The following is a 12,358-nucleotide window of genomic DNA, read 5'->3' as shown; positions in this document are numbered from 1 at the left end:
GGCGCGGCTCCAGACTGTAACGCCTAGAACAGCTTGGCCACCCGGGCCGGCAACGCAGCCATATTCAGATACTCTAACAATAGAATAACCAAACCTCATAATTATCATCCATTTATTATCCAGTACTGAAAACAGGCCTCTTCTAGATATGATACACGCTTAGCGTCCGCTGCTTTCCTCACGTACGCTATATGGTCTAATTAAAGCCATAGAAGCATCGTCTTTCCCGTACGTGTTTCTCACCAAGAAGCGATCCCGGTAGCTGGGGACTGAGGTTTCCTCAGATTTGCCTTTTGACTTCTTATGGTGATACTTCCATAGAAACTTTCATCCTCTAACACATATTTATTTATTTTTTACCGAGATAACGAAATGTTCCTGTTTTAATTACCCATTTCGCCTTCTTCCAAAAACACTGTAAAAGGTATGTTTTAATTTCTGACAGAAAAACTAAATAGTTTTCGTAGTTGAGAATGTATTGATGTACTCAGGATTGATAATTAAGGCTTCCTCGTACGATGATAAAAAAAATTAGCACTTATCCTTAGTAACAAATTACATCAGTAACAATTATTATTATTTGGAAAATCGAGAAGTTAATTCCTGAGTTCTAAGACTGTCTCCACTGAATGAAGGAATATTTTCAAATAGAAAGATTCTGCCACAGTTTATCTACGAATACGACACCTTGGAAATACATCTCATTAAAACAGAAGTGCCAATTTCTTGGTGAAATGTCAGTACCGAATATCCACCATTACCGAAAAAGCTTCTTGAATTCTGATATAATCATCTAATCTTACAAGTATATTGATCTGCATTGAATGGATACGACTACCTCGACAAATTCAAAGAATATCGTATCCATCAGGCTATTAGTTTGAGTTCTTTGTTAAGGGGTAACATTCATGAAACTGACAGAAAGCCAATTTTTTATTTATTGGTAGAAGTAATGTACAATAAGTTCCCTTATTTTCAACGGGTACTGTTATTATGAGGTAACAAAAGGTATCGTTCACACAAATAAAGCGTTTAAGTGTGCTGCTTTATTTGTTATGATCTGAATGTAGCTGAGAATTGTTCGAAACCGATGATATTGTGAGACATTACAGTGATAAATATAGTATAAAACCATTATTAGCATTTATATTTCATGTACATGAACGAATAACGAAAGTAATATATTTTTTGCTATTTTAGCATTTAATTAGTATTCTGCAACGGAAATCTTGAAAACACGTACATTGTTCATACTATCTGGGGATATGAAAATAATTAGTGCTGTTATAACTTCTAATTGGTCATATTGTTGCAGTTCGCTTTACAACAGAATAGTGGTTAAGAACAGAGCGAATGTTTTTCTCGTTGAATTTCGCGCATGGGATTTACCTACAAGTCCGTTTACAATAAAAAAGAGACAGGAAGAAAAGCTGTCGTCATTTAATGAAATAAAAGTTGGTGGACTCTCTTCGGTGAACGACCGCGTTCCCAGCACGTTATCTGTTTACACGCTCTTTGGGCCGGTAACTAGATTACAAGTCGACACGGCGGTGCCGGTGTTCACCGGTGTTTCGGGTTCCTGACCGAATAAGGTGGCGCAGTGCGTGATGCCATAGGACGCCTGCTTCTGAGACTTAGGTTCATATCACAACGGACCAGACCGCATACAATACGTTTTCTGTGGTTTGTCTTAATTATTTCAGTCTAACGCCAGAACGGTTCAGTCAACAGAACTGTGACGGATTTATTTCCCCACTTTCAAACAGTGAGGGTAGTGATTCAGTAACAGTGATGTTGACTGGACTATAACCTTCCAATATTTAACCTTCTTTTCTTTACTTCTGACTGCATTGACAAAATACCAGTTATGTTTCAGTTTGGCTGCACTGTTGAAAATCTTTGTCTTTCCTAATTTGCGATGACCGTGTAAAATTAGAAAACAATGAGTTCATTGATTCCTTTCCTAATCTGGTTGTTGTTGTGGTGGTATTCATTCCAAAGACTGATTTGAAGCAGCTCTCCATGCTAGTCTCTTCACCTCTGCATAACCGCTGCAAACATATATGATAGTGATCTTGCTTAGTGTATGAAAGCCTTGGCCTCTCTCTACAGCTCTCCCCCCATATACTACAGACCATTATGAAACTGACGACTCTTTGACATCTCAGTATTTCTCCTCTTTACTTGTCGCATGAATTTGACCCCCCCCCCTCTCCCACCCAACATTTCAATTTAGTGCTTCCTCATTAGGTATTCGATATACTCACTGAAACTTCAGCACTCTTCTATAGCACCTCAAATCGGAAGCTTATACTTTTTGAATTCGTTCATTTCAGACTCAGTCACATTCTATATACAGTAATAACCAGTGTCGATCTACAATGGAGTCTTCAACGTTGACATTTCATTTCTTCAAACTTCTAGTTTCTTTCTGTGTGAACTATTTATCATCTCTACAGGTATAGCTCTTGGAGGCTACACAATTACAATGACAGAAAAAAAAATCCCGACATCAGGAAAGAGTTGTGCGACATACGTGGAAGTTGATAGACGTATTTATGCATATGAAACATAATGTCTGTTCAGATTTTGTACTAAGCATAAGAGTGATGCCAGTAGCACCACTATGAGGATGCAAATAAGGATTGCTTTAAACACAAGCTGTAAAAGTCATGAGCGTTAGTTACCTTTGAGATTGGACGTGGTGAGTAGATGTTGGTCAAGAAAGCCTTTAGGGCGACAACGACACGATTATCAACAACTCACTGAGTTTGAACGATATCGTGTAATAGGTCCACGAGAAGCTGGATGTTCCTTCTGCGATATTGTAGAAAGACTTGGCAGGAGTGTAGCCACAGTACATGACGGCTGGCAGCGGTGGTCACCAGAATGTACGGTCGCAGAAAGACCGGACTCTGGACGGCCACGTGGCACTATCAAGAGTGAAGAACATCGCGTTCGGTGTATGGCTCTGGCCCGTCGTACTACATCTGCAGCAGCAATATGAGCAGCAGTTGTCACCACAGTGACACAGTGAACTGTTGGAAATCGGTTACTTGAAAGACAGATCCGAGCCAGACGCATTCCACTGACTCACCGCCATTTGCACTTTAAGTGGTGTCAAGTGAGAGCACATTGGAGGCCATGGCGGAGCTCTCTTGTGTTTTCTGATGATAACTGGTTCTGCCTCGTTGCCAGTGATGGCTGTGTGTTGGTTACAAGCGGGCCAGTTGAGAGCCTGCAACTAACCAGCCTGCGTGCTAGACGCTACTGAGGGATACCTGGAGGCATGGTCTGGGGTGCGATTTCGTATGACAGCAGGAGTACTCTTGTGGTTATCCCTTGCACCCTTAATGCAAATTTGTACGTCAGTCTGGTGAGTCGGCATCTCCCATTCATGGATAGCAAGCTAGGAGGGGTTTTTCAGTAAGATACCGTTCGCCGTTGTAACCCAACATGCTCTCCAGAATATCGATATGTTTTTGGCCTACTCGACTACGAGCATACAGGGGACACCATCGGGCGACAACTTCAACGTTATCTACAACTAGCATTAATCGCCCCTATATTGGTCCAACAAGTGCAACAGGCATGGGACTCCAGCCCACAAACTGACATCTGGCACCTGTACAACACAATGCATGCACCTTTGCATGCTTGTATTCAACGTTCTGGTGGTTACACCGGTTATTAATGTACCAGCATTTCACATCTGCAACGGCCTATCTCGCCCATATATTAACTCATGGTTTTGCAGTGTTAATCACTTAAATATGTGGTCTAGGCAAATGTAGTTCCGAAATTTCATTACTCTGCATTAATTATTTCTTGGTGTTGTAATTTTTTTCGTCAGTGTATATTTATTTCTTTATTATTGCCTTTTGTTAATTATATTTGGTTGTATATATCAATAGATTCCAATAATACATCTGAACATATATATTTCAGTGTACTTGTATATTTATTTACTAAAAGAGGGCCTTTTTCTACTACCGGAACTGAACAGTCCAGTGATTGTGTGGTAACGAGGACAAACTGATTGCTGATGTGACTGTTTGGCTAGTATACGGATAAAATACGGATAATGTGTGCACTGTATCGTGTGAACAAAAGGTGGAGAGTGATTAATACTGAGTATACTATGAATTGGGGCACTGCTTTTATGCGTGAATCAACTAAAAAGTTTACGCGTGTGTAGTGAACGCAAATGGGTGGATCACTGGTGAAACAGTTCGTTTGCACGAGGTCGGATTTGACCTTTCCGAGGACTGAGCTTTGATGTGAATGGGCTTCGAACTGTGTCGTATCAGTCAGTGAATCGTATCGGTCATAGGACTGTTTCGCATATGCCACGGAGTGGGAAATTTATAGAGGAAAGTAACTCCGTAACTACCACAGTTCCGTGAGTACTATGAAACTGAAATTCCACGATCCCAAGCTCACGATGACAGCTACAACAGTAGAGGAGTTCTATTTTACCTGCAACAGATGTATAACAGATGTTCGGACAGTATTTTCGATGGAGAATCTCTACATACGAGCATCTGCCCACACCTTCGCCACACTATCTCAGAATCCTGCAACGAGATGAGGTGGAACCAGAGCTACAAAAATTTCAGGCTCTCAATTGAAAAAATAAAGTACTACCTCTTTTCTCTTTAAAGTAAAATTTAGTTCCAGTCGAAATATTGTAATTTGTCCATCTTCAATAACATTGCATTGCCTAGTGCCTATATGCAAATGTAAACTCCACATCCCTCCCCGCAATTTTTCTACTATTTAGAAATGATAGTCACACCTACTACTATTTAATAAGTGCATTTGTCGTGTTTCACGGATTCTCTTTTTTCACGCAATAAATAAATAACTTTATGAAGTGAGCGAATTTACAAACCGCCAATATAAGGCGTGCACGCGAATCCAGCGTAAGGGAACTGTGCTCTGAGTTGACGAGGACCGCAGCCAACACGGTATTCATATCTGACAGCTGGTGTACACGTGCTTGCAACTGGTTTGTTTATAACGTTACGAAAGCTGCAAGGGCTAGTCTATTTCAAGTAGCTGAGCGAATTTCTCGGTCCGTGGACATTTATTATTCATCAATATTGCTACTCTCACTATATAATAGCCGGCCGGAGTGGCCGATCGGTTCTAGGCGCTACAGTCTGGAACTGCGTGACCACTGCGGTCGCAGGTTCGAATCCTGCCTCGGGCACGGATGTGTGTGATGTCTTTAGGTTGGCTACGTTTAAGTAGTTCTAAGTTCTAGGGGACTGATGACCTCAGAAATTAAGTCCCGTAGTGTTCAGAGCCATTTGAACTACATAATTGTGTTGTTACATTCATACATGGATCACTTTTACAGCGATATTGGACATGTCATAGTATTACAATTTAAGAACAAGAGAAAAATTGATATACGGAAGTAGTCATATTCTTACAGGTCTAATTTGACAATGACGGAACAGGTAGACGTTCTGTTCAAATAACTTACGGGTTTGCTGCCGGGTGACGTCGTCGACCACCGCCGATATTTCGACAGGAGCACACCCTGCCATTCTCAAGGCACAAATGCAAAAAGGAAGCCAGCTTCCTGTGCTTACTAAAACTTTATCATTTTATGAGCGCAGTATCTCATCCATTATAGAGATATACTGACTCAGTTTTTCACGCAAACAAATCGAAAGTTGAAGAATACACAAAATGGGAAACAAACTTCCTGTGCTCCTGTCGAAATATCGGCGGTGGTCGACGACGTCACCCGGCAGCAAACCCGTAATTTATTTGAACATTCGATTCGCCGGGAAAAGTTAAGGTCTCAGGTAGACGTTCTGATTAAAACCAGGAAATCTCATTCGGTTTATCCCTAATGTACAGTGCGCTTCTGCGAAGCCATTGTTTAATAATATAAAAAGCTTGTGCTACACAGTTCATTCATTTCTCGCTACATGAGGGCACACAGTATAAAAACATTACTTCATAATGTAACACAAAACACGCTATCACCTGTCATAGAAACCATAGCGACGATGTTTGTTTCCCATTTTGTGTATTCCTCAACTTTCGATTTGTTTGCGTGAAAAACTGAGTCAGTATATCTCTATAATGGATGAGATACTGCGCTCATAAAATGATAAAGTTTTGGTAAGCAGTCAGTGTACGGTCAGGGACAGACATCTGAAAAGAACGAAAAGTGACAAAATAGCCGTAGGTGATCGTACTTATCTTGAACTAAAGTATGGTTGCATTATAGTAATTTACTACTGAGGCGGCCGCGCGGTTATAGCCGCCACGACACTGGTTTCTACATGACTACTCTGCAATTCACATTTAAGTGCTTGGCAGAGGGTTCATCGAACCACAATCATACTATCTCTCTACTATTCCACTCCCGAACAGCGAGCGGGAAAAACGAACACCTAAACCTTTCTGTTCGAGCTCTGATTTCAGTTATTTTATTTTGATGATCATTCCTACCTATGTAGGTTGGGCTCAACAAAATATTTTCGCATTCGGAAGAGAAAGTTGGTGACTGAAATTTCGTAAAAAGGTCTCACCGCGACGAAAAACGTCTATGCTGTAATGGCTTCCATCCCAACTCGTGTATAATATCTGCCACACTCTCTCCCCTATAACGCGATAATACAAAACGAGCTGCCCTTTTTTGCACCCTTTCGATGTCCTCCGTCAATCCCACCTGGTAAGGATCCCACACCGCGCAGCAATATTCTAACAGAGGACGAACGAGTGTAGTGTAAGCTGTCTCTTTAGTGGACTTGTTGCATCTTCTAAGTGTCCTGTCAATGAAACGCAACCTTTGGCTCGCCTTCCCGACAATATTATCTATGTGGTCCTTCCAACTGAAGTTGTTCGTAATTTTAACACCCAGGTACTTAGTTGAATTGACAGCCTTGAGAATTGTACTATTTATTGAGTAATCGAATTCCAACGGATTTCTTTTGGAACTCATGTGGATCATCTCACACTTTTCGTTATTTAGCGTCAACTGCCACCTGACACACCATACAGCAATCTTTTCTAAATCGCTTTGCAACTGATACTGGTCTTCGGATGACCTTACTAGACGGTAAATTACAGCATCATCTGCGAACAGTCTAAGAGAACTGCTCAGATTGTCACCCAGGCCATTTATATAGATCAGGAACAGTAGAGGTCCCAGGACGCTTCCCTGGGGAACACCTGATATCACTTCAGTTTTACTCGATGATTTGCCGTCTATTACTACGAACTGCGACCTTCCTGATAGGAAATCACGAATCCAGTCGCTCAACTGAGACGATACCGCATAGCTCCGCAGCTTGATTAGAAGTCGCTTGTGAGGAACGGTGTCAAAAGCTTTCCGGAAATCTAGAAGTACGGAATCAACTTGAGATCCCCTGTCGATAGCGGCCATTACTTCGTGCGAATAAAGAGCTAGCTGCGTTGCACAAGAGCGATGTTTTCTGAAGCCATGCTGATTACGTGTCAATAGATCGTTCCCTTCGAGGTGATTCATAATGTTTGAATACAGTATATGCTCCAAAACCTTACTGCAAACCGACGTCAATGATATAGGTCTGTAGTTAAATGGATTACTCCTACTACCCTTCTTGAACACTGGTGCGACCTGCGCAATTTTCCAATCTGTAGGTACAGATCTATCGGTGCGCGGCCCCTCCCGCCGAAGGTTCGAGTCCTTCCTCGGGCATGGGTCTTTGTGTTGTTCTCAGTATAAGTTAGTTTAAGTAGTGAGTAAGTCTAGGGACCGATGACCTCAGCAGTTTGGTCCCTTAGGAATTCGCACACATTTGAACACACACTACTGAGGTCAACACCATGCCTCAATCTGTATTGTCGAATAACAGCTGTCGAAATGAATGGCAAACATTATGGCTTGGGGAGCTACTAGATGCCACCATCTGGTTTACCAATGATTACAGACGACTGCTAAGGAAACTGCTTTATAAGTGTGACAAAAACTCAGCACTCTCATAGCACCGTATTCCAACTCCCATTAAAAATCGGGCCATTTTCACAAAATATTGATTGTTTTTAGTACTTTGGTTGTATTGCCTTCAAACGTCAATCATTTACTACTATCACTAGAAATCTCTGATATAATTTTAAGGTTTTTTTTTATTATTCCGTTTTTGTAAGGCACGTTACCTTCAAGGTAATGTACTACTCCACAGAACGTAACGAAGGCTAACAATGAAAAACATTTTTTTAATTGGGCTGAAGTTCGTGGTTTTTTGTAGGTTCAATCTTAGTATGACAACGATAAAAACGTATCACCTATCACGTTTTAGCGATTTTAATGATACATATCTTTCGTTTCCTGTTGAAGTTGTGGCGAGTTTGCAATAAACATCAGGGGAAAACTATAAATTACTTAAAGAAAGTAAACTTCTCACAGTTTGGAAATGCACTTGGTGTCAAGATACGTCGTGAGTACCTGATGCGATTCTGTAACATATCGGCGTATATGGTGTCAGTAACGTGTTCCTGTCCACGCCATCTGTTGACTGGTTTTTACGTGTGCCAAGTTTTATCTCCCCACCTACATTATTCCACGAATAGGTGAATTTTCAAATATTAAGGACTTTTGGATTGCGCTGTATGTAAATAACCCATTGGACAACGTAGAAGGCTCTGTACTGTTGTTAGCTGATGATTTGGATGAATATACAGAACGCTAGAGAAATGAGGAGAAATCCAGGAAGACCTGCAGTGAATCCTGCTTGGTGACGGTTGACTCTCAAAATTGACAAATAGAATGTTTTTACGCATAAATAGGCACAGAGCCCTGTTATTGGTGAATTACATATTTGTCGAAAAATCACTGGAAACAGTCGAATTCAATCAATATCTATGAGCATGAGCATGGAGACATTTCAATTAGAACTGCTCTATCAAAGTAATGTAGGAAAGACAGATGTCAGTGTCATTTAAATAATCCTCAGGAACTATAGTGCATCCACGCAGGAGTTAACTTACAAAACTCTTATTCGACCGTTACCTGAGTTATGCTCTTCAATGTGAACACGTAGCAGGTAGGATTGGTAGAGGGATAAAGATGAACCAAAGAGCAATAGCGCGTTTCGTCACAGGTCCATTTGGTAAACACTGGAATGTTTCAGAAATGTCCTTCCCATTCGCGCAGGCCGGTGTGGCCGTGCGGTTCTAGGCGCTTCAGTCTGGAACCGCGTGACCGCTACAGTCGCAGGTTCGGATCTTGCCTCGGTCATGGATGTGTGTGATATCCTTAGGTTAGTTAGGTTTAAGTAGTTGTAAGTTCTAGGGGACTGATGACCTCAGAAGTTAAGTCCCATAGTGCTTAGAGCCATTTGAACCTTCCCACTCAAGTGGAAGGCACTACAAGAGAGGTCCTGTGCACCGCCGTGTGGTTTACTATTAAAATTTAGGCAACGTGTAATGCTAGATGGTTCAAGGAATAGAGTACGTTCTCCTATATATATCTCACGAATAGACCATGAGGTGTGTTACTAACAGTCGTTCTTCGTGCAGACCACTCATGGCTGGAACATAAAAGAGAGGAGGTTACAGTGGTACAAGGCATGCACCGCAAGGTGGCTTGCAGAGCGTGGTGTCTGAGAACCACACTTGAGAACAACCAGAAACTCTCAGAGAATCAACTGAACGGATCTGTTGAAAATGGCAGCAGCAAGAGCCAGCATGCTTTCAGCATCGAATTCCCCGCATCTGTCACGTGCGCTGCTTACAGTGGCTCGCGGATGTCTGCCAAGGCTGGCGAGGTGTGTGCCAGAACCGCCCATTGCAGAGCGGCCGCAGAGGGACTGTGTGTCAAGGTCGCCCAGCGACTCGGAGCGAACTGATTGAGGCAGCGGACGGCAAGTGCGAGTGCTGCGACTTACGGCGCTGGATTGCTGGGGTGGGGCGGCGCAGTGACTGCGAACCGTGCGTGCAGAAGCGAAGCGAGGCGAGGCGCTGGCTGCTGTCGCGAGGCGATCTGCGGACTGCCGTGGGAGCCGGACTGCGGCCGCGCCGCTCGCAGACCGCGAGTCACGTGACAAGCGTCTGGTTATCAGGCGCCTCCGTCTCTTGTTAAGCGTCCCCTGCCCCGCCTCCGACGGCCGTATCATTGCTGCCATTACATACAGCTGGAAACATCGTGTGATTCGCATACGATCTCTCCATCTCCCACTGCACCTTCACTACTCGCCATTAAAATTGCTACACCACGAAGATGACGTGCTTCAGACGAGAAATTCAACCGACAGGAATCATACACAAACAGCAGTTGACCGGGCGTTGCCTGCTGAAGCGTTGTTGTGATGCCTCGTGTAAGAAGGAGAAATGCGTACCATCAAGTTTCCGACTTTGATAAAGGTCGGATTGTAGCCTATCACGATTGCGGACTATCGTATCGCTACATAGCTGTTCGCGTTGGTCGAGATCCAATGACTGTTAGCAGAATTTGGAATCGGTGGGTTCAGGAGGGTAATACGGAACGCCGTGCTGGATCCAAACGGTCTCGTATCACTAGTCCTGAGTCAACAGATGGCGACGTTTGCAAGACAACAACCATCTGCACGAACAGTTCGACGACGTTTGTAGCAGCATGGACTATCATCTCGGAGACCATGGCTGCAGTTACCCTTGACGCTGCATCACAGACAGGAGCGCCTGCGATGGTGTACTCGACGACGAACCTGGGTTCACGAACGACAAAACGTCATTTTTTCCGATGAATCCAGGTTCTGTTTACAGCATCATGATGGTCGCATCAGTGTTTGGCGACATCGCAGTGAACGCACATTGGAAGCGTGTATTCGCCATCGCCATGCTGGTGTCTCACCCAGCGTGATGGTACGGGGTGTCAATGGTTACAAGTCTTGGTCACCTCTTGTTTTCATTGACGGCACTTTGAACAATGGACGTTATATTCCAGATGCGTTACGACCCGTGGCCCTACCCTTCATTCGATCCCTGTGAAACCCTACATTTCAGCAGGATAATGCACGACCGCATGTTGCAGGTCACGTACTGGCCTTTCTGGATACAGAAAATGTTCGACTGCTGCCCTGGCCAGCACATTCTCCAGATCTCTGACCAACTGAAAACATCTAGTCAATTACATGCCATCTAAGCTCTGTTTCACTCAATGCCCAGGCGAATCAAGGCCGTTATTACGGCCAGAGGTGGTAGTTCTGGGTACTGATTTATCAGGATCTATGCACCTAAATTGTGTGAAAATGTAATCAAATGTCAGTTCTAGTATAATATATTTTTCCAATGAATACCGGTTTATCATCTGCATTTCTTCTTGGTGTAGCAATTTTAATGGCTACAGTGTAGTTCTACATTTCGCAAACCATCTTGTGGTGTGTGGCTGAGGAAACGTCGTGTAGCAGTCAGTTCCCCCCCTCTCGTCCCCTCCCTCCCTTCTCTGTTTATCTACATCAGTATGGTTACTGATCACTGTACTCTGCATTTCACGGTTAAGTGTCTGGCAGAGGGTTCATAGGCCCACCTTCAAGCTATTGCTCTACCGCCCCACCCTCGGAAAGCGCGCCGGAAAAGCGAACGGGTAAATCTTTCGTTGCGAGCTCTGATATGTCTTATTTTATAACGACGATCATTTGTTCCGATGCAGGTGGGTGACGACAAAAAATTTTGTCATTTAGAGCAGAAAGCTGGTGTTTGAAAATTCAGAAAAGATCCTGCCACAACGAAAAGCGCCTGTATTTTAACGATTACCATCCCAATTCCTGTGTCATATCCGTCGCAGTCTCTTCCCTGTTACACGATGATACAAAACGAGATGCCCTTCTTTGAACGATTTAGAGTCCTCCTTCATTCCTATCTGATGTCGATCCCATATCACGCAGCAGTACTCCGGAAGAGGACGGACAAGCTTGGTATAGGTAGTCTCTTTAGCAGACCTGTTGTATCTTCTAAGTGTTCTGCCAATATCTATTGGAACCGATGGCCAAGTCTGCCCCTCTCCCCCCCCCCCCCCCCCCCCTGCCCCAAGCCTCCCTTAAACCAACCAACCAGAAATCTTGTCTAATCATTTTGCAATTGGATGGATCATCTTATGACTTTACAAGTCAGTAAATGGCAGCATCATCTGCAAATATTCTAAGAAGGCTTCTCAGATTGTCTCGTCGTTTATGTAGATCAGGAACGGCAGAGGACCTAGAACATTTCCTTGGGGAACTCCAAATACTACTTCTATTTCATTCGACGACTTTCCGTCAATTACTACGACCTGTGAATTTTCTGACTGCAATTCACGAATCCATTCGCACAACTGAGACGATACTCCATAAGTACACAATTTGATTGATGTAACTTGTGAGGAATGGTGACA

At 43.2% G+C, this 12,358-nt stretch overlaps 1 protein-coding gene across 1 annotated transcript in view; it reads right to left on the bottom strand.

Moving 5' to 3' along the window:
- LOC126356044 (allantoinase) overlaps positions 1 to 10,044 on the bottom strand; it is a 224,317-nt gene extending 214,273 nt beyond the window's left edge. The window contains exon 1 of the mRNA XM_050006723.1: positions 9,897 to 10,044. The gene's annotated coding sequence lies outside the window, so the exon portion shown is untranslated. The remainder of the gene's footprint in view (positions 1 to 9,896) is intronic.
- Between the last annotated feature and the right edge of the window lie 2,314 nt (positions 10,045 to 12,358).

The sequence above is a fragment of the Schistocerca gregaria genome, chromosome 3 (genome assembly GCF_023897955.1).
Source record: "Schistocerca gregaria isolate iqSchGreg1 chromosome 3, iqSchGreg1.2, whole genome shotgun sequence".
Classification (NCBI taxonomy): Eukaryota; Metazoa; Arthropoda; class Insecta; order Orthoptera; family Acrididae; genus Schistocerca; species Schistocerca gregaria.
The sequence above is the reverse complement of the archived record's forward strand: the minus strand, read 5'-3'. Positions and strand labels throughout refer to the sequence as shown.